Genomic DNA, 24,670 nt, shown 5'->3' with positions numbered 1-24,670 from the left:
ATAGGTTTGATTTACTATTTTCTTTGGGAGTAGGTAATACTGAGCCTAAAAATACTAGAATAGACATTTGCCTTATTCTCTAGCATGCGCGGATCCAAATGGGCGTCATGTACTCGTGACCCCCCCCCCCCCCTAACTGGGTACGCCCTCTCTAGTGTTTCATTCCCATGGTTCTTGTAGTAACTACCTAATTCGTATTACATTCAATAAGTTTTCAATCGGAACCCACAACAGACTTGCGTTTGGTTTGTTTAGTTAAAGAAAAACAGAAGCTATTATCTATTATCAATAGACTAAGATTTTATCTCGTATAATATAGGTTAAGTTTGCTTAGAATTAGTATTAAGCGTATGACTAATACTTCGCACTAATACCAGCATGTAAGTAGCGGGAATCGGATTCTACGGCAACCCAATAGACCGGTTAGTTAGTGGAGCGAGCCATTTGCGAAACGAAAGTATTTGCGGTCGCCGATCGGCTCACCGGGATCGTACACAAGTCGCCAATCGCTAACGCCGTGGCTTGCGTGGGCGACGGTCGCGCGATGGTCGCGCGACGGCGATGCGACGCATACGAAATCAAACCTTATCGATGTGGAAGTATGAGACGCGACGACGACGGTCGCGCGACGGTCGCGCGACTGTCGCCCACGCAAGACACGGCGTAACGCTTTGTGGATTGTGGCGAACGATACGCAGTGATGACTAAGCTATTTTGTAACCATTTTTTTAACCTTTTGTTTAGTATTTTTATGACTGTTTATCATGAATAAATGCTTTGTATTGTATTGTAAGGGCCCATTTGCACGAGTTTCATTACATTGCTGTATGCTGAGTTGTATGTAATCTTAACTGTCTCTGAGCCACGAGGCGATCAAATTTTAACGCCCACAAAAATAAACTGATAGCTGTCACTGATACCGGCAGCGCATGAATCATGAATTGGAAGCTCTAGTCAAGCAAGAGACTAGTTAGATTCTGCAAATCTCAGCGGCTGAAATGGGCTGGTCACCTTGAAAGAATGCCAGATATGAGGGCTCCTAAAATTATGACACCGCAACAAAAAAGGCCTAGGGCTAAGGCCTCGGAAAAGGTGGCGTGACTGTGTGGAAGAGGACCTGAGGAGAATGAGGAGATATACCAACTGGAGGAGGGTTGCCAGAGATCGCGACAATTGGAGGAAGATAGTGGAGGAGGCCAAGACCCGCAAAGAGTTGTAACGCCATCGGAATAAAAAGAAGGTAGCTGTCATTTGAACAACAATCAACTATGATACTGGTGAACAAAAAGAGAGAACCCGTCATAGTCTGTGCTACAAATGTTACAATAATACGGAAGAGCGATAAAGAGTTGCGTGTCGTTCGCTACGCCGCGTATGCGATTGGCCACTTGCCTACGGGCCGGCTAGTGTTTCCACCGCAAACAACCCATTTGCGAGCACGAACTATGTTTAGTTGAGGTAAATAACGGATCCTCTCTATTAAGTACACAGGAATCGAACCCTTGTATTTGTAATCGAACAATGATTTGAGTTTTAGGTATGAGACACAGATTAGGTAATAGTGGAAGATGTCACTTGCAGATGAGTAATCCTATTTGTATGTAACCTCCGTTCAACGGGTGAACAAGTATGACAATCTTTAATACTCGTAATTATACGCTATTGGAAACTTAAATAAAACATGGAGTTGTCACGTAAGATTTTCAAGCTTCATCCATGGCCTTCGTAGATTTGGTCAGTGTGCAAATTGCACCGATAAAATGATACTTAATGGAAATTTAAGCTTTTGTTTGGAAGACGATATAACATATTTGCTTATGTAAAACCTGTCTACAGCGTTGAGCAAATCGTTTTTAAATTTGACGCGTTGATCACACCTTCATAACCCCCAACGATGGTTTACGTAACCAGTGTCTGCGCGTGAGCACCGGTGTCGTCTGTTCCGTATCGCTGGTCCATTTCCTCGGCCATCGAACCCGGATCGCGTATTTCGGGAACGAAACGCATTCGGCATTGTGGACTATGTTTACCCGATCCCCCCTGAAATCCGGCTCGGTCAGTAGGGAACGTATTTTTAAACAATGTTTTCCTTCACCTATTTACTCAGTTTCGTTTCAAGATGTTCGGACGAGGAAAACGTGATACTTTAAATGTATTTTTTATAGTCAGGTTAACGACTCAATGAACTCGGAAGAACGTAGGTAATATGCCTCAATGAAGATCGTCGTATTCGTCATATTACAGATAATGGCATCGGCTTATCGCCGAATACGGGTTTACTCTTGGTTTTATCTGCTACTCGTAATCGACTTTTTCTACTCCCGTACTGTTATTCGTGAGTTACAAGGTCGTGCATAGAACTTTAAAACCCTACATAAAAGATGTCAGGACAAGTCTATCTAGTCTATACCCTGAAAACATTTAGTAGCAGTAGCACGATATAGCTGTTACAGTTCAGTAAATACATTGCTACCAACTTAACAAACCAATTCGCAGAGTCGAGACTCCTTCGTTTTCTGCTGCGTTTATTGGCGACGCGTCGAATCGCATTCAAATGTATGAGAACTCGACTCAACTCGGCTCGATTCGTCTTAGTGGCCAGGCTTCAAAGAACCATACCATAGACAGTTTTATTTTCATGTTTGCACTCAAACTGCATATTCAAAATGGTAGGCGGTCCACTAGATAACTAAGATGACTGAAAGTAGGTATTTGTTGATTTATAATTTTCTTTCAAAATAAGTGCTTGGTCGTAGAAAAAGTATTGTATGCAACGGTGTTTAACTGAGTCAAAAAATGCTCGTGGCGTTTTTATTAACAATTTTCGGCTTCGCCTCAAATTGTTACCCACGCCACACAGTGGATCGAAATGAATAAAAAATGGACATTCGCATTTTTTTCCAAAAATCCTATTTTAAAAAATGCTCTTCGGTTGAAAATGATATGAGAAATAAAAAATGTTATATAAAATTTTTCAAAATGAGGCTTATTTTAAGCAGAAAAAAATAAAATGTGTTTTTTTTGTATGAAACTGAAAAATAGGTATCTTATTGTAAGAAAACCGTAACCGATCCCGCTTTCAAACCTTTACAGTGTCATTGTCCTACTTTAGAACAGTAGAAAATAGTAAAAACCTTATCTGAGTAGGTGCCCGTTATTTTTTTGTAGTCCAATCAAAAGTCAGTAAATACAACATTTTTCTTAGTGCTTCATTTTTTATTTTCATAAAAAAAACGGTATGTTCATGACAATTTAGTATAAAAATAAAATATATATGACATTTTTAATACAGATAAATACAAGTTTTTACAAGGAAATGGTTAAAAATTACATTGAAATCGAAACATTTATTGCGATGTTTTTAGTAACTAAGATAGTAACAAAAAGTTAAAATTTACTTGAAATCAACAATAACAATATAAGTTATAAAAAAAAAATACATTGTATAGATTTATTTTATTCACGACCTTCTTCTACACTTTCAAACATTTCTATATTTTCAGTGTCATCAGTGCTTATGTTTTCTATTATTAATAATTCCAAAGCTTTAGAAGAGAGGGTCTTTTTAGTCGCTTTACTTAGCGGTGGCCTCAAAAAAGACAATCTTGGATTAGATGACACCAAAAAATTGTTATTGTTGATTTTAAGTATATTTTAGCTATTTGTTTACTATCAATAAAAACACCGCAATAATTGTTTCTATTTCAATGCAATTTTCTTGTAAAAAATTGTATTTATCCTTAATAAAATGTCATATATATTTTGTTTTTATACTAAATTGTCATGAATACACCGTTTTTTTAATATAAATAAAAAAATAAAGCACTAAGAAAAATGTTGTATTTACTGACTTTGATTGGACTACAAAAAAAAACGGGCACCTACTCAGATAAGGTTTTTACTATTTTCTACTGTTCTAAAGTAGGACAATGACATTGTAAAGGTTTGAAAGCGGGATCGGTTACGGTTTTCTTACAATAAGATACCTATTTTTCAGTTTCATACAAAAAAAACACATTTTATTTCTTTCTGCTTAAAATAAGCCTCATTTTGAAAAATTTTATATAACATTTTTTATTTCTCATATCATTTTCAACCGAAGAGCATTTTTTTAAATAGGATTTTTGGAAAAAAATGCGAATGTCCATTTTTTATTCATTTCGATCCACTGTGCGCCACTCACCTTTTTTGACCTCTTTTAACCACCAGTTGCATAAAATACTATTATCAAAGGTCAATAATATACCCGTTGTTTGTTTTGATTTTGTTTCGAAATGTAAAGTAAATATTGAGACATGCAGTTAGTCACCATTGCATGTATACCTTTTAATGGAGTTATCTGAGGTGTGCCGTCTAAGTAAAACTCGAATGGTAGTGTTAGTATCTATCATCAACAGTCAAGAAAAGTCATCAACTCAAGATTTAGTCATTTAGCTAAGTATGAATAAACGCTAATCATTGCGATTAAGCAGTATCTTATTTAAAATTTTAGCCAATAAAGTGTAATTATCGTATCCTTTTATTATGCTAGTCTTTTAGTTTAAATATTATATTGTGATGTGTGTGAAGTAGGCCCTCCTGTGACGTACGCTAAGTATAAGGTAATATGATAATAGACGTAAGTAATGTTTATGAGCATAAAATATCATTAAGTTCTCCGCAAGGGACTCATCTGTGTAACAAATTAAATAGATATTAATATCACCCGAGTTTGATATTTCTGTGCAGGTTTACCTACTCTTTCATTCCGCACCCAGAAGATTTTTTGTTCCGTAATCACTTCCGTCAAAAAGTACCGTATTGTAGTTATTTCAGTCCAAGTACGCAGTAACAGTAAATCGGCTATAGCTAGAGAAGATTACGATCTGCAGAGATGCATCCCAATTGACGTCACGGCGGGTCGTCGGCCGCATCGCTGCATTTAACTATGCACTCGAGGTGAAGGCACTATGCCCAAAAGAAACAACGCCGATGTATCGATTCGTATCGATGTTTATTTATGTGATGTAACGATAACGGTGTCTTTGGTTTCATAATAATCTGCATTTGTTGGCTATGGATACAAAACTATTCTTACAAGTGCGCGCAATCTCCAGCAACCAAAATCTAAGAAATAATCGAATTCAATTGTTTTATAAACGACTATCAGTTACGGAGTTAAATTGTTAGATCCATACAATTCAGTAGTAAATAACAGTTAAACCGTTTCGCACAAACAAAAAAAAATACTTTTTCCCCTCACTAGCTCGGAAACACGTGTTTTGTCCTTTAATACCAGCGGGTAAAAACGCATTTTATCCACTAGTGGGTAAATAATTTGACCTTGAATAAAGTCAAATTAACTGCTTTAAAATTGATAAAAAAAGGTAAATCTAGTAATAAAGATGATTTACCACCTGTGGAACTTTTGGAAGCAGTGATAAACGCATTTTTTGCGTTGTAGTTTCCTCGCTATAGTGAGGGGAAAAGTTTTGTGTTACACTCGGGTGCAAATGTATTTTACTTCTCGTGCGTTAAAAAACTCGCAAGTTCAGGATTCTATTCTCGAACCACTCGCTTCGCTCGTGGTTCAACTATAGAATCCTTTCACTTGCTCGTTTTTCAATTCCACACTCTGCGTTAAAATACAACTTTGCCCCCTTGTATAACAAATAACTATTGTATGTTTTTATTGTTACCTTTGTATGAATATAATCTCATATTTTCATCGACACTCAGGAAAAAGTTATGGCGCATTAAAATATTAATTAGGTGGGTAAATCAATACTTAATCCGTGCTCGACCCTGAAGCGTGCCTGTTAAAGTAAAATTTAGAATACGTCGTACGTAATGTAAATTTAATTGTTTACGTTGTATGACTGGTGATTTTGGGTATCCACGTAAATATGCATCACCTGATCTTATAATAACTAACACATCGATTGCGATTGGTGCGATAAATTTTGTTTGTCATTAGGTAATGTTGACCTTGGCTGACATTCGGTGGCCGTGGGGAAACTATAACTGGTCAGAAACTTGTTCGTTCCGTTTGCTTTGGTGTTAGTCTGATGAAATTTACCGGCAATACGCATTAACATTGACTTGCTTGCGCGCGCGCTACGCTACACTGTTTGTTACAAAATGAAGGCGTTACCGTAAAAAAAGAAATACCTAAACGACACACCCATGTCTTTAAAAATAAACCAAATACGCGCATATAACCTGTATGAGTATTATACCTACTTTTTTTTATATACCACGTCGGTGGCAAACAGGTATACGGTCCGCCTGATGTAAAGCGGTCACCGTAACCTATGGACGCCTGCAACTCAAGGGGTGTCACATGCGCGTTGCCGACCCATTAGAAACTTGTACACTCCTTTTTTGAAGAACCCCATACTGTAGTTCATCGGCAGGGAGCTCATTCCACAGCCGGAGCGTCCGCGAGAGGAAATTCCTCTGAAACTTAAACTTTAAAAAGTATCACCGATGTCATAAAATTGTGATGAGATTCAGTGTCATATCATATCACCCAAGAACAGTCCCAAAATCTTTCAATACGAGTGTTGTCATGGTCTATGATACACTTTGTCAATGTTTGAATTTTATGTCAACTTTGTAGTTCAGTGAGTTTTTTGCTGATACATTTAGCTTTTTACCATGGGTCTGGGATGGGATAGTCAATTAGTCATGAGTTAGGAAGTTAAGGGCAATAAAATCAATATTATAACTTCATTTAAGTAATTATATCTGGATTCTGGCTGAATATACACCTGTACTTTTTACGGTAAAAGCTTTACCTTAGAAAGAAAACTACATCCTCTCTAATGCGTAGGTACACGTAACATGATTCTGGGCAGCTACCAAATACACCCAGATGATGTGAGGTATCTCGATATCAAAAATACAAATCTTCGAATTTGTAGGACTTGATCGAGAGTTGTAGTAGGTGGCGATCACAATAGATCAGAAATGGTCGCAGTGACACATAAGGCGCTATGAAGCCTTACTTAGCCCCTGACAAGGAAGACGAAGAAGAAACTACGTTCACTTGCATATTGTAGCAAACAAACATTACGATATTGAAAGCGTTTGCGGTGTGAATTGTGAATGGAGCTGTGTTTGACTGCAACTATGTAACAATCACTGAGTTCTATTTGCAGTCCGCGTTACGGTAGGTCACAAGAGAAACGAATCGTGAAGCTATATCGGGTGTAAATAGTTCTGGCGACTGTTCTATTTGGTTCGCACTGCGATATTAAAGTGCATAAACTTGAGTTTTAGTGTCGGTTACTGCAAACTGTCTGAGCCGTCAAAACATTTTAGAATTCGCCGTTTAATGGATTCGAAGTTTAGTACCTAGTTTACTGCTGAGTGACGCTGATCAGTTTTCTAGCGTAGGTATGTTGTTGTTGCAGCTTAGTCTTCTGTGTTCAAAACCTAGACTAGATAGGTACCCAAAAGATATTTACTATTACAAAATCTACTATTACCCAAACCATGTCTGATATCATAGCAGAAATTGCCTAATAGGTACAGTCAACCAATTGGAACCTTAGACTGTAGAACTATGTCATAGTGACGTTGTAAATCAGATTGTAAGAAATATCTTACTGTTTGTCATTTTGACATGGTTGTAGAGTGGCCTATGGTTCCAATTGGTTGACTGTACTTGCTATTAACTTTTTTTGCAAAGAGCTTACATACGCAGTGTGTTTATGGCCCATATGCTTATACCCGAAAAATATTATTTGAGCAATTCCCGTTAAGTTTGTACATTTGGATCACGTCTCCAATTTTGATAAAAATTGAAAATGTCCTAGGTTGCATGGAACTTTCCTTTTTTGTTACCGAAAATGTATAGAATCTGGTAACAAAAAGGAAGGTTTCATACAAACTACCTTAGAAATTTTGGAAAACCTAGTGGATCTTGCTCAGCATCATGGACTTTATCAGCCTACCAATTTTTATCAAAATCGGAGACGTGATCCAAATGTACAAACTTAACGGGAATTGCTCATTTATTTGTTGAAGTAAAAGTAAATCCAATCTTGGCATGCAAAGTTATGTGTACCCTCCTACACGTGAAATTGGATGAACACCGATCTTGTTTCCTGTTCCTATTGGAATAACTCTCAGTCGCAGGAACGTGAACGCCCACTTCGCCCACCTGACGACAACTATCCTCGGGTAGAAATGGTTTGTAAATTCCTTAATCTAGATTAATTGCGAACGCGTCCCATTCTTGTAGACACTTTCAGTTAGGGTTGCCGCGTAAAAGAAAAATGACACTGGTCCGGACTGTCGGTAGTTGAGAATAGGGAACTTGAATGTTTGAATAGGGAACTTGACTGTTGACATTTTGTATTTTTGACATGTGTTGTTTATGACATTAAAGGTTTTGAATTGAATTGAATTGTTCTTAAAATAAAATATTTTATACCATGCACGAAATAAAGCATCAGATAATTATAAGAAAAACATGGACAGAAGTTATTTTTAAATCCAATTTCTATTTAATAAGTCAGGTAGAATTATATAAAGTAACTGAATTGACCGTGACGTCACTCAATTCGAGTTCATATTAATTCCATATTACCAAGTCGTTCAAATCAAGGTTCAAATTCGTTTTGACAGTTCTTAAAAAGAAGCTTATTTGACTAGGAGGCAATTAGCCTATTGTGCATCCACCCTATAGTATAAATAGACAGTTTAGAAATAATGGCGCAGCCGGTAGGATTCATATCAGGGTATATCAATGATACTGAGTGTATTTCAGGACTGTCTATTTGTAATGTAGGGTGAATGCACTCTTTCTGCATCTCAACTACCGACACGGACATCCGTCAAACCATTTTAACATTTGGCAGATAATTCATCCACATTCAATCCTTTCTTCCAAAACCTTTTTGTCGGTCTGTAACTCGCCATCCAAGTAAGGTTTTTAGACGAGTCCACAGATTCACCGAGACGGTATCGTACTGTCAGTTAAGCAGAGGGTCAAAATTTCAGACACATCAGGCAAGTCTGACGTGGGACAACCTTAATTTCCAGTATCTGGATCGCTAGAACGTGCAATGCCACTCATATTAGAGGCACTTAAGCAGCTTCACTTAAGCTGTTTTTTTACACGACAATCCAAAAAAGAAGTGTATTGTTTTGCATGGAGTGATAAAGAAAAAGAGTCAAATGAAGTTTGAGTTTTACTCGTTCCGTTGACGCAACCAATTATAATATAGCTGGACTGTTGTTATAAGAAAACAAATACGTGAACAGTTGGTCCTTTCAAACCGACATGAGTAATGGATTTCGTTTTCCGGAGTTGGTTACAATAGCTTTTAGGGGACTACAGTTTAAAAATAGCTAACTCTGGCTCAGAAATATTTTTGGATTATAATCCATACTAATATTATAAATTATTTTTGTGATTATAAAACTAATATTTGTATTTTCATATTGTCATTTTGTCTCTTTCTAGCCCCCACTTCCTGTTTTCGACAGAAGCCGCGGGCAAAAGCCTCTTGTAAACGTAAAGCCTCTTGTGCCAAATAAATGTTGTCTTTGACAAACTTTGTCAAAGAATGAAAACGTAATCGAAAACTACTTCGCAGCAAATGAGATAAATTTCAAAAAAGCTACTTGTGAAAGTCTCGCCAGGACCTACATTTCACTTAAATATATTTGTTGTCGGAGTTGGCCCCTGGGGAGACTTTCACACTGATTCAAATTTTAGGATAAGCTAAAAATTTGCTCTACATTGTTTTTTTCTAAGAAAATGTATTGTTGGCACTATTTTTCCGCTCCATAATAGTTATTTGTTATATAAGGGGGCAAAGTTGTATTTTAACGCCGAGTGTGGAATTGAAAAACGAGCAAGTGAAAGGATTCTATAGTTGAACCACGAGCGAAGCGAGTAGTTCGAGCTCAGAGGAAAAAAATCTTTTTAAATCTGTGGGTTCGAGAATAGAATCCTGAACTTGCGAGTTTTTTAACACACGAGAAGTAAAATACATTTGCACCCGAGTGTAACACAAAACTTTTCCCCTCACTATAGCGAGGAAACTACAACGCAAAAAATGCGTTTATCACTGCTTCCAGTAGTTCCACAGGTGGTAAATCATCTTTATTACTAGATTCACCTACTTTTATCAATTTTAAAGCAGTTAATTTGACTTTATTCAAGGTCAAATTACTTTACCCACTAGTGGATAAAATGCGTTTTTACCCGCTGGTATTAAAGGACAAAACACGTGTTTCCGAGCTAGTGAGGGCCAAAGATATATACATTCTAACTTTTAACGTATCTTAAAGATCGAATCAGGCGATTGGTCTGAGTGGAAGTTACAATAGGCTTTTATTACTACGAGTATTGCTTTCTCGTATTATTTAATTGTAAAGGAGCCCATTTGAGGACGTTTTAACAATGTATCGTTAAACTATGAATTTAAATGATCATCAGTTAAAAATTAATGTGGTGAAGTAAATAAGAAATAACCACATTCATCTATCCATTGATATTGTAAGTTCGACGATTTGTAAAAAGCTTTTCAGTCGAGTACCATGCTTAGGCCATGAAGCTTGCTGAGTGGCCTAATAGTACGGTACGAGAGTGAAAAGCTTAATTATATCACTATTGTATACAATACTTTATCTATGAGTCATCATCTTAATCATCAATGAACGAAAAATATCATCAGTCAAGTTAAAATTAATGTTAATACGTTCACCGTTGTATCAACCACGGTATCAACATCGAATTACCTGGCAACCAATTGTTTCTAATAACCGTCTCTGATTGGTCGATAACGCGATAGATAAATAAAAATGTGTTTCAGATGCAGAAAAATTTGCCAGGTATCACAAATTAGTATAGAACTTGTATGAAGTTCTATTTTTAAAATTATTACAGTTAACTAAAAGTGAACTGTAATTAAATACTATAGTTGACTAAGTATCAAAGACTATCTAACACTGAAAAGTCAGCACTTATAGTTTAGTATGTGGTGTCCTAATTGACAGATTAAAGTCGACGAGTAAAAAAAAAATATTTAGATTTTCCATTGTTTTCCGTAGATTGTTGGCCAAATAAACGATAAATTAAAATGTTATGACTATGAATGGTATAAAATTGCATTTATTGTCTTGGCAAGTTTTTAAAGTTTTGATGTCTGGACTGCAAAAGGTTACATGTAGGTTAAATTAGATTAAGGCCTGATCGCGTGCGAGTTCGCATGCGATTTTAGTTACATTGCGGGCTGTTGAGGTTACATACAATTTTGCAGCCATCAAATACCGCAATGTAATAAAACTCTTATGCGAGTTCTCGTACCGTCTATGGGCCCTAAACATCTCGCGTTTTCACACATTAAAACTCGTCTGCATTCCGTAATCCTCTTTATATTCAGATCAACCACTGAAAATAAGACTTTGGTATCCTCAAAATCTTGGTAATTCAGAGATCCTTCTTTACCTAGATCACTTGGTTGGTTGGGAATAGTAAGTCCGTGCCCCGGCGCATCAATAACCGGATAAAGCGTGCTTTATTGTTCAATCCGGGGATTACTTGTCTGGGGAGAGATCTCGGGGTTTACCGCGGACTGTTTGACTTTTTGTTGTGTGCGAACTTTGTTCACCGCTCCGAGTCTATTTTCACGTTTCGCTGTATTGCTGTGGTTAATATACGCAAAGAGGATCGAGTATTATAGAGAGTTACTGTCGGTAAAATGTGCAATCATAGTGCATAGACTGCCATCTTTTGACACAAGGCTTAAAACTTTTGAACCTCAGTTTTGACAATTTGGCCCATATTCTTAGCTTGTTATGTGTTAAAATGTCAAATATTAATATTAGCGCCATCTATACGTACTGTAAGGACATCACTAGTCGCTGGTCCCCATCCCTAGGCATCGCTGTCAAAAATGGCGGCAGACGGACTCAGAGCGTCACTTGAAGATAGCTCGTCATTGAACTTGTATTTTGAGATTCCGTTTAATAAACTGTATAATTAATAGTGGTGACCTGGTGTTTTTACTCTAACAGTTTCAGAAGCGAGATATTAAGTTAGTGATCAAATAGTTGTCCGTAATTGTGCCAACAAAGAGATAGAACATGCCTAGTGTGCTGGCGTGTCTTGTGTTGTCTTTCAGATTCATTGCAGTTTACGAGATATTCACACTTTGGAGTAATAATTTATCATAATGAGTGTGAAATCGGAAGTAAAAGTGATCCAAACACAGTGCTCTGGGGCTGAAATTATCAACATCCACTATAGTAGCCTGTGTTGTGTTTCTTTCTTTCAGATCAACTTAGTTATGTACATGTTGAAGATACTAATACTTTTATATACTCACAAAATGTATCACAATAAGTACCACAGTAAGTCATGGACGGTGAGATGCTAACCACATCCAAGTTGTCATTCACATAATGCTCCGGGCAAAGAGTATTACCAGTATATATAGAGGGGCTGCAGTAATGAATAATCATTAGCTCACTTGTGTGTTGTGTTTTTGTGCTTCCAGATATGTTTCAGAATACATAATACATATTGAACCTACTTGTGATATATTGACAATTGTCACAGTGTCACAGTGAAACAGAGTATAAGATACAAGTACTTAGATCTAAATTACACCTAAATGATTCCTTATAACAGGTGACTTTATGGGTTTAATGATCTACAAAGAGAGATGATCATTATCTTGCCCTATTTGTCATATTAAATATAAGTTTGTCCGGAATGACATGGAATAAGGTATTTATCCTACTCAATAATATTGTACCATTGCATCTGGCTTATGTAAGTATACTGACAGTAAATACATTTTAAATTCACTACAGGTTGGTATAAAGGGATGAGTAAATAAGCATAAGAAAACTTTGACAACTGTCTTGTCTTGTTTGTGTTTTGTTATAAGTTCACTAACACTTCTCCGGGGACTGTATTTTGAAATCTGTCTTAGTGACATTCTTATGCATATAAACTCTGTATGATCTTGCATTTTTCTAAATGAGGAAACATGTTGCTATATTACATGGCACAAATTCATCAAAAATGTTGATAACAAGAAATGTAATCAATGTAATCATGTTCTAAATTGAACCAAAGACAAATAGAGCATGGATACCGGTTTTCGATAATATCGAAATTTCGATAATATCGGACTATTTTCCGATAATTTTTTACCGGTTTTGAATTTCTCAAATACCGGTATTTTCGATATTTTCGATATTAACTTTTAGTAGGAGAAACGAACGAAACGTCACGGTTTTTTTCTACCTCATGACCGTGGAGCGTACGCAGAAATGCCTATCGTTACATATTAACTTTCCATCGTACTTTGTTGCTCAGTTCGAGCCTAGTACTGAGTAGATACATGAGCCCGCCAAATTTAAAAATTCGCCGAAACGACGGCCGAACTGCCCGAACTATAAACCAATTCCGGGAGTCGTTGTACGTAATTACGGGATACCTTTAAAGTCCACGTTGTTGAAGCATAATGTAAAAAAAACGAATCAAAAATATTGTTTACATAAATATATAATGCACATATCGTTTTGATAGATGCTTATACAGAATGTATTTTTTATAATTGGCAATGTTTTGATGGGTTGGGTGGCATGGGAAATATGATATTTTATGGTATGACGATTGTATGATATAATGACAGGGTGTTATAAGTTTTACTGTCTGTCTGTCTAAAGCATCGCTTTTGAATGGATGACCCGATTTAGATTAGTTTTTTTTCGTTTGAAAGCTGAATTAGTCGAGAGTGTTTTTAGCCATGTTTGATGAAAATCGGTTAACAATGTCGGGGGTTTTTTCAAAATGTAATTTCAATCCAGAAGCTATTGCCGGTTATAAAAATTGCATGGTACTCGTTAAATTTCAGTTTTTTGGTATCGGTGATCACTGAGCTACACCGTATACATATATGGTGGTGATACGTTATTCAAGATATGTATATACAAATAAATAGTACTCAATAAATAAATATTATAGGCCGTTCTTACACTGATTGACTGTCCAACGAATTTGTACTATTTTATATTTATATATGTCTATCCTATTATGTATTATTATTATGTAAATTTTAGCTTTTTAGTACTAATAATGATTGAGCTAAATCGTAGACGGACAGACTGACTGACGGACAAACCAATATGCGGTATAAAGATTTTTAGCTCACTAAGGAAGTTTAAAAACATAATAGCCGGGTCTCTATACCTTATTTTATGTGTTTTTATATCTTAATATACTTTATATAGGCATGCCGGAATAAGATACACTCATATAAAGTCGTGTACTTAATTACGGCAGTTAACACAAAGGCTATATTAAAAAACAAACAAGATTTTTTTCTTAGTACATTGGAAGATTATATAACAATTATACTCAAAACATCGAAAGAAATAACCTTTGTGCTTTAATTTTATGAAATAAAACAAATTAATGTCGATGCCACACTCCAATATTTCGCACGTATTACAACGAGTATACATTTCGTACTCAATTATGAGATTAAAATCTAAAAAATATATATACCGTAATTATGTCACTATAATCTGTAATCTTTACTCAATATATTTACATCAAATATATAAATATACTTCACCACAAATAGTAATAAAACATAAAAACATTACGGACTGTGTTTCCGTTATTCCGTGATACTCCCGCAATTATGTACACCGCGTCAAAATGGTGTACATTATTCCGGGAGCGGGTATTTTAATTAAAATATGCTTCAAATTAATTTGAAACGATGATATAAATGTCTTTTAATAACTATAACACAATTATGATACAAATTTCATATAAATAAACTTACCCGCATCACAGTAAACCCTTAAGAAGTTCCGCTGCCGTATTAAGCTCACCGTCAAACACGCCCATAGAAACCCCTGCGTGGTTGCGACTGACGCGTTTGGAAGTACCTCACGGCTTCAAAAGATATGATACATATTCGAAAATCGACTTTTTCGGTTCTATTTGATCTATAGTTAATGAAATACTGCATTAAATTAAGATTTTACTGATAGTTTCCTTATTTTGCGACAAAAACCAAAGTATCCCGGAATAATGTACGACATTTTACTATCCCGGAATAGTGTACAGTTACCTTAGTTGAAGTTGTGTTTTGTTGTGTTGAACTGTTTGCGAATAATACTAATGTCATTATGGAGTATGAAAAATTTATAAAAAAATGTGATGATAAGACATCCGTGTGGCATTATTTCTTGAGAGCGAAAGACAGCCAATCTGCAAAGTGTAATTTGTGCCAAAAAATTTTAAAGTGTCATGGAGGAACCACAACAGGTCTGCGTACCCATTTAAAATAAAGGATTCATATAGGAGGTGCAAGCACAAATTGCTCGACCTTAGAGTTGGTCAAAGGCGCCTAGCCTTCAGAGATAACATACACTAGAGAAATTTCGACGGGTACCTCGGCGGTGGAGGTGTTGTAGCGGTCGAACACGTCAGCCGCGATAGCTGGAGACCCGGGTTCGGTTCCCGGCTTCGCCACCAGTGGGCTTGATCGTTTTTTCTTTAGTGTATGGTATCTATTTCAGTTTATTACTTAACTAATTGTGAGTTTTACTGCTTAATTGATAAATTAACTAGCTTAAAAGTGGATCATAATTTAATTTAATCTAGCTGTCATAAATAAACAACATGTTTGTATGAAAATTCTGCTTTTTTTTAAAGTTATTTTACTTTTTTCCCACCAATATCGAAAAAATATCGAAAATATCGAAATTATCGGAAAACCGGTTTTCGAAATTTCAATATCGAAAAAATACCGGTATTGCAAAAAAGCTCCGATATTCCATGCTCTATTTGGAACATTTATTATCATGACATAGTCCAGTGTCCATTTAATGCATTATCAGTGATATAATTTGTTCCTTAATTACATTCCTTTCCAGATTAATTTATTGATTACAGTAGTTGCCTGCCGGTAACCTGGTGAATATTGACCATAAGTTGAAAATACTTGCATTGGTAAGGCATGATTCCAGAAGTTCCTGAGGTTAAATCTTGCTAAAAGCTGGAAACACCAAACTGGATATCTATTGAACTATTTATGACACTGGTAAAATTTGTCATAGCTAATGGTAAGAGATTTTGATATTTATAGACCTGATGGACTTTAACGGTCTACATGCTATACTTGTCTGTTACAACAAATCAGTTTGATTTGGAATTGGGCTTGAAACATGCCAATCAGTTAAGTTTTTAACAGATGTGCAATAATCTGAGGTAAATAACTTAATTGGAGCTTCTAATAATTTTAACCCTTCACTGCGAAGGAATGTTTCTGAACCGAAGCATGACAAACAGGTAACGTTTGAAGTTGACAAGTATTGTCTACTTTTAATATGTTCCGTTCCTTGAAATATAAAAAAAAATAACTGTACACTTCTATTGCTTCTTGATTTCACAAGAATATATATATTTTACATGTTTTGTGACTTTTGCAAGAATCAAAAATAATGATATTTTGTTATAAAAACTCAATCACCTGTACTAAGTATTCTTGCATATGCATAATACTATGCATATGCAAGAATACAAAATTATGTAGTTGTGCAGGTGGCAGCTATATGGATAATGTTGTGCTTTAAATTGCACATATACCTACAGCTGGAGCACCTCTCTAGTGTGTCTGGCAAGCTTGATGGTTTAATTATTAAGCTTATGCACCATGCCTGATGATGATATATAAATACCTTTGTCAAGAACCATTTGGTAAGTGAACAATGATAGATAAAATATTACATTATTTGAATGTAGTGAAACCTCGATAAGTCAAGCCAAGTGCCATATGATTATTCTTGCTTGACTGGAATGTGTTTCAATAATGGTATATATAGTAACACAACTAACAAAATTATGTAGTTGTGCAGGTGGCAGCTATATGGATAATGTTGTGCTTTAAATTGCACATATACCTACAGCTGGAGCACCTCTCTAGTGTGTCTGGCAAGCTTGATGGTTTAATTATTAAGCTTATGCACCATGCCTGATGATGATATATAAATACCTTTGTCAAGAACCATTTGGTAAGTGAACAATGATAGATAAAATATTACATTATTTGAATGTAGTGAAACCTCGATAAGTCAAGCCAAGTGCCATATGATTATTCTTGCTTGACTGGAATGTGTTTCAATAATGGTATATATAGTAAGCGTGTTACCTTAGGGGCACGGGAAAAATAAGACAAGTTGCACGCCGGATTGAGAACCGAGTTGTGTTTTGTCTTATTAGTCTCAGATTAAGAACTGAGTTGTCATTACATATATGCACGCCGGATTAAGAACCGAGTTGTGTTTTGTCTTATTGGTCTCAGATTAAGAACTGAGTTGTCATTACATATATGCACGCCGGATTGAGAACCGAGTTGTGTTTTGTCTTATTGGTCTCAGATTAAGAACTGAGTTGTCATTACATATATGCACACCGGATTGAGAACCGAGTTGTGTTTTGTCTTATTAGTCTCAGATTAAGAACTGAGTTGTCATTACATATATGCACGCCGGATTGAGAACCGAGTTGTGTTTTGTCTTATTAGTCTCAGATTAAGAACTGAGTTGTCATTACATATATGCACGCCGGATTAAGAACCGAGTTGTGTTTTGTCTTATTAGTCTCAGATTAAGAACCGAGTTGTGCTTGTCTTATTACTTTCAGATTAAGAACTGAGTTTCCATTGCATATATACACGCCGGATTAAGAACCGAGTTGTGTTGCCTTTACATGATGTTAATAATATATTCTGTTCACAGGGTTTCCTGATAAGCACATTGTACCTGAATCTTGTGGTATCCATGGTAGTGTAATTAATGTGATATCCACAAATGAAGTGATTTCCGTCACTTAAAGTGTGAGTCATAATTATAATGATTACTTTAATGTCTGCTATACATTTAGCACTTTGATTATTGTTTCTTAAGTAGTTCTGTTTATGCAATGCAGGCCTAAGGAGGCGGACCATGTGCATAAGACCTATTATTGTGATGCAGGTCTTTGGAGACGGACCATCATGTGTTATATAGACTATCCTTGTGAGGTTAGTTCTGTTTCTGGTATTTGTGATGCAGGTCTTTGGAGACGGACCATCATGTGTTATATAGACTATCCTTGCGAGGTTAGTTCTGTTTTTGTTATTTGTGATGTAGGTCTTTACAGACGCCATCATGTGTTATATAGACTATCCTTAAGAGGATTGGTCTGTTTCTGTTATTTGTGATGTAGGTCTTTAGAGACGCCATCATGTGTTATATAGACTATCCTTAAGAGGATTGGTCTGTTTCTGTTATTTGTGATGTAGGTCTTTACAGACGCCATCATGTGTTATATAGACTATCCTTAAGAGGATTGGTCTGTTTTTGTTATTTGTGATGTAGGTCTTTACAGACGCCATCATGTGTTATATAGACTATCCTTAAGAGGATTGGTCTGTTTTTGTTATTTGTGGTGTAGGTCTTTACAGACGCCATCATGTGTTATATAGACTATCCTTAAGAGGATTGGTCTGTTTTTGTTATTTGTGATGTAGGTCTTTACAGACGCCATCATGTGTTATATAGACTATCCTTAAGAGGATTGGTCTGTTTTTGTTATTTGTGGTGTAGGTCTTTACAGACGCCATCATGTGTTATATAGACTATCCTTAAGAGGATTGGTCTGTTTTTGTTATTTGTGATGTAGGTCTTTACAGACGCCATCATGTGTTATATAGACTATCCTTAAGAGGATTGGTCTGTTTTTGTTATTTGTGGTGTAGGTCTTTACAGACGCCATCATGTGTTATATAGACTATCCTTAAGAGGATTGGTCTGTTTTTGTTATTTGTGATGTAGGTCTTTACAGACGCCATCATGTGTTATATAGACTATCCTTAAGAGGATTGGTCTGTTTCTGTTATTTGTGATGTAGGTCTTTAGAGACGCCATCATGTGTTATATAGACTATCCTTAAGAGGATTGGTCTGTTTCTGTTATTTGTGGTGTAGGTCTTTACAGACGCCATCATGTGTTATATAGACTATCCTTAAGAGGATTGTTCTGTTTTTGTTATTTGTGATGTAGGTCTTCACAGACGCCATCATATGTTATATAGACTACCCTTACGAGGCTAGTTCTGTTCTGTTATCTGTGATGTAGGTCTTACAGACGCCATCATGTGTTATATAGACTATCCTTAAGAGGATTGGTCTGCTTCTGTTATTTGTGATGTAGGTCTTACAGACGCCATCATGTGCTATATAGTCTATCCTTAAGAGGATTGTTCTGCTTCTGTTATTTGTGATGTAGGTCTTACAGACGCCATCATGTGCTATATAGTCTATCCTTAAGAGGATTGTTCTGCTTCTGTTATTTGTGATGAAGGTCTTCAGAGATGCCATCATGTGTTATATAGTCCTTAAGAGGTATATCCTTAAGAGGTTAGCTTGAGACCTTGTTTGTCAAAAGCATGTTTTATGACCTTAAAGAGTAATGATCTCAAGGTTACCTTGAAAGGGTCACTTACATGCATACTTTCCAGAGGTCGCTGGTGAAATTACGGTTTCCAATAGAGCGGAGAGAGCAACTGTTCGGAATGCCTAGCTGAACGAATGCATGCTACAGGCTGCGCGACAACCTTGTCATGAAGGGCCAACTTCTGCGGTCGTTGCGCTGACAGCCACGAAAGAAGCCGTATCACCGTGGCTTTCGTATGAAGATTTGATATGGTAATGTGTGTTGTCTTATAGCAAAATTGGTGGCTAGTACACATTGATTATTACCATTTATTAATTTTATCATGTTGATAGAAAAAAATAATCAGCGGTTGTTAAAGGTCCTGCCAAGGAACAGCCATGTATTCTGCTTTATATATATTCAAAAAAAAAAAAAAATATACATGACAATATTTTGTAATGTCTTGATTGTCATTGTTTATTACTAAATTATTTAACGGCTATGTAAGCCGGATCTGTAATTGAGAGCACCTACTATGCCAATTGTAAATTAATTTCTCGTAACCTTATCATGTTACTTGAACGACAGTTGTGTTGTACTGATTCTATCACCTACTGGCTTAGTTCCAAGGAAAAATTATCACGTTCTCGTTACATTAAGGAACTTAGTATTTCCCATGTATGTTACAGAGCTTCTTAACAAGAGCTTGTGCTGTGTTGGAAGGTGGCTATGATCACGCATAGGGTGTGTCATGTTAACCTCTCACGAGTTGTACGCCTTCTTGCGCATGTGGGGAGCTTCACAGCCTACAGTGACGAAGCCAACTGTGAGTTTGTTCCATGTATTTGCTATTTAAACGACGCCAATCATCATTATTATATTGAGCGGTTGGTTAGTTTGGAATGCACCGCTCACGTAAGTCTTAACTTAAGGCATAAATGGCATAATACTTGCCTGAAAATAAATGGGCATCGCTGTCAAAAATGGCGGCAGACGGACTCAGAGCGTCACTTGAAGATAGCTCGTCATTGAACTTGTATTTTGAGATTCCGTTTAATAAACTGTATAATTAATAGTGGTGACCTGGTGTTTTTACTCTAACAGTACCCCAAAGGTGTAATGCCATCTAGGCCATCGTACCTGTTTCTGTATGGTACTGAGGTACGTTTCTTTCTTAGACTATCTGTCTTTACGGAGTTATGTCTTTGATATACGTATATAGCGGTTCCTTTATACTTGTAATAATTCAGAACTACTGTCACCTGCTAATATGTTACACAACCAAGGCTGCAAAAATATCTGATAGGTGTTCTATTAGCCTAATCTTACATATAGGTGACGTATGTTCTATTCTATACCGTGTTTTTTTTTTGTTTTCCGTTAAATTCGACATGTAGCTTGGTTTATTATCAGGAACCACCCTGAATATCACTTTTAGTTTAATTCTCAAAAAAAAATTTTCATCATTTTCATACATAATAAATGAATATATTGATTTAAACTAACACGATCTTCACTCATATTATTAAATTAAAACGGGACTCAATCGCGTCAAACTTACGTTTTATATTTAACCCGACGTTTCGGACATGACATTACGTCCGTGGTCACGGGTAGACTGGCTGGGAGTTGTATCAACATCTTCTAGCTGTACGAGTTTTTCGAACTACCCGCACTTGATTGTCATCAGTCACTTTTACGCTAGGGTTGCCACTCTGCCTACATACAACACTCACGACATCCGATGGTATGGGACGGGAAGTTTTCTCACGTTTACACTTGCTGATCACTGGATTCCACGAAGATGAAATCCCTTGCCCTTCATTTTGATTGAAATTACGATGTTTCCTGATTTCAATCGCTTCACGTACTTTCCTGCTATAGTAAAGACGTTCAGTTAAAAGGACTTTGGGATTATGCAGTTCAATCCAGTGGTTCGGTCCTGACTCTAGCATATGCTCGGCAACCGCAGACTTATTTATTTGTCGTTTTTTGACCGCCGCGATATGTTCTTTGACCCTTTCCGCTATGGTGCGTTTGGTTTCTCCAATATAAGAACTACCACAGCTACAGTCAATCTTATAAACGACAAATAAATAAGTCTGCGGTTGCCGAGCATTTGCTAGAGTCAGGACCGAACCACTGGATTGAACTGCATAATCCCAAAGTCCTTTCAACTGAACGTCTTTACTATAGCAGGAAAGTACGTGAAGCGATTGAAATCAGGAAACATCGTAATTTCAATCAAAATGAAGGGCAAGGGATTTCATCTTCGTGGAATCCAGTGATTAGCAAGTGTACACGTGAGAAAACTTCCCGTCCCATACCATCGGATGTCGTGAGTGTTGTATGTAGGCAGAGTGGCAACCCTAGCGTAAAAGTGACTGATGACAATCAAGTGCGGGTAGTTCGAAAAACTCGTACAGCTAGAAGATGTTGATACAACTCCCAGCCAGTCTACCCGTGACCACGGACGTAATGTCATGTCCGAAACGTCGGGTTAAATATAAAACGTAAGTTTGACGCGATTAAGTCCCGTTTTAATTTAATAATATAATAAATGAATTTATTAGTGTGAGACCCTTAAGAATAACATTCAAGGTAGTGTCAAGTGATTGACGGCACATGTCAAAACAAATAACATTAGGAATTGGTAAAATCTTTCACACACGTGTTAAGTAATTATCTTTATTTTTTTAATAACTCGATAACCGTAGGTTTTCACACTATCCGAGTTAAAGACGCTAGATGGCTTCTGTAGCTGGGATTGTATCCAATGATCTAAAGAAAACCTTCCTAAGAGTAAACGCTAGTTAACGAAATTCAATACAAACAAGTTGTATTCAATACAAGTACAGAAACAGTAAAGGAACTGCACAAAAAACAACAATAAGTAACTTGTTATTTCCTTTAATAGCGCGTCGTCTTAAAAGTCTTAATTATATCTAAGTGATAAATCAATATTTTTAACACCAGTCTATTTAGAGTCACCAACGTTATACGATTAATATTAAATACAAACAAATGGTATTTACAAAACAACACATGCGGGTAATTTTCCTAAACTATTCTTTGCAATAAATTTCATCAGTATTTCAAGTGAAGTTCACCTTCAAATGTATTAAATTAATTAACAATTCATAAATAATTAAAACAGCACGCATGACTTGAAAAAGTCACAAACGTTGTTGCAAAAGCTCAACATTAAAATTACAAAGTATCGGAGAAATTAAAAATCCCGTTTATTTACCGTTAAAGTCGTGTGTGTATATTAAATAAAGTATATGCCATACCTACGTACATTCTTGTTAAGACGATACAGGAGGGGTCAATTCTCCATACAAACGCTCTCGACTATTTCCTCCCTGGTTTTTTAAGATAGAGCACTGATTTTTTTCAACACAGATTATTATTATTTTTATCTGAGTCGGACCGTTTTGATTTTTCTGATATTCTTATTTTTAAAGACGCTAGAGCCCATCAAAAATGTCCAAAAACGTCTTTATTGATTATGGCACAAAAAAAAGTGTGGTATTCAAAATTGGTAACAATTAGCCAAAAAAACTAAACGGTCCGACACAGATAATTTCATTGTTACGATTGATTAAGTTTTGAAGGAGGAAACAGTCGAGAGCGGAACCTCGATTTTAAAGATTTTTAACTGAGTTGTTCTGAATGGTCAATTTTTTTCCGATAAATCTAGTTAATAACACTAGTATATTTAACTAAAATTACCAAATTGAAAGGGCCTTTCCATTTTAGCATTTTGGCTCCTATAGTGTCTTAAGACCAAAAGTATAGAAACGCATAAGTTTTTACCTTCGCTTTTTTGCAACAGTGTAAGCTAAGCTATACCTTGTAAAGATGAGATTTTTTTGTATACCTCGTCGGTGTTAAAACAATAAGTAGGTAAAATACTTAGAGTACATTTTTTATGTACTTTTACTGTATTTCGGTTTATTATTTTGTCTACGGAACCCTCAAAATTCATACATAAAGATTATCATGAAAGTACAATAGGTTGAATTTTCTTTTCTCCGTTCTCTATAATTCCCCTGCATTTAAAGTAGGTTAGGCAAGTAGGTATGTAGACTATGTAGTGAACCAGCCAACTCACAAATTCAATCTAATATTTTGGCACTTTTGCTGGCGCAATATTGTCGCGCATTTCTAATAAAGAGAGCTGTATGGCAAAGTTGTTATAAAATTCATAATATCGCTCACCAGGTTGGCGGGTAATCGGATTGCTTTGCATAATTTAGCCCCCGGCAGAATGGAGGACGGAATTACCAGAATAACAATAAACAACGCAATTTTCATCCAATATCATATCAGATGTCGCCTTTATCCGGATTAATTAATTAAATTTATCTAATTTATTTAACGAGGAAATTAGTGGAATTACGAGTAGGTGGGTTTAACGTATTTGGAATGGAATCAACGCAACGCATACATGAGTCTGGACTGGATTATGAATTTGAATTTATGTTGTAATCAGTATTCATAAGTATTTTGCGAAGATTGTAATCACACTCGGGAAAATACCATTTTGTGATCAATGGAAAAGTTTTTGGAATTTAGTATCATGTTAAGACAACCTTCCTTTCCGCATATGCATATATATATGATTCCTGTCACATATGCATATAACCCGTAACCCGTATAGACATTTCGTAACGAGAAGAGTCGTGGATATGGGATGGGGCTCTATAGAAACTGTGACTTCTCTTTCTACACAGAATCTAGTGTCAGTGGAAGTGTTAGCGAAGCCGCTTACTGTCAGTCTTGTTGTATGAACAACTGAACAGTCCACTCAACTCCTAATAGAATTGGACGCTAGAGATGCCAACTAATTGGCTTGCCGAGTGAGCTGCGTGAACTGTAGTGCAGCGGCTTTGCTATAAACTTTTTTATATATGTTATACATAATTATGTAGTTTATTGTAACAATGTCATGATGGGATTTATCAGATAACGAAATACTTTTGGGCGAGTTATTTACTTCTTATACGCAGTTTCCTTCACTTTTATAAGCAGTTTAACAATGACATTCCAAAGCCAAATATGTAACAACCGTCAAGTTGGTAACGCGGAGTATTTACTTGGTAAATTGAGTACTGTTCTTTGCTAATATCAAGCTAATATTTATCATAGAAAATAAATCTTTGAACGGTCTTTATTCCCACCTACATGCATGTCTACTATGAATAATTAGCTAAGC

The 24,670-nt window shown here is 36.2% G+C and overlaps 1 protein-coding gene and 1 long non-coding RNA gene across 6 annotated transcripts in view; one reads left to right on the top strand and one right to left on the bottom strand.

Moving 5' to 3' along the window:
• Positions 1 to 24,670, bottom strand: part of LOC125228025 (diacylglycerol lipase-beta) — a 200,603-nt gene that overhangs the window by 97,201 nt on the left and 78,732 nt on the right. The gene's annotated exons all lie outside the window — the stretch shown is intronic.
• LOC125228027 lies at positions 19,284 to 20,275 on the top strand. The gene is made up of 2 exons (XR_007177249.1): positions 19,284 to 19,721; positions 20,139 to 20,275. It is a non-coding gene; the product is annotated as an uncharacterized LOC125228027 (long non-coding RNA).

The sequence above is a fragment of the Leguminivora glycinivorella genome, chromosome 7 (genome assembly GCF_023078275.1).
Source record: "Leguminivora glycinivorella isolate SPB_JAAS2020 chromosome 7, LegGlyc_1.1, whole genome shotgun sequence".
NCBI lineage: Eukaryota > Metazoa > Arthropoda > Insecta > Lepidoptera > Tortricidae > Leguminivora > Leguminivora glycinivorella.
This window is presented reverse-complemented; position numbering and strand designations above follow the sequence as displayed.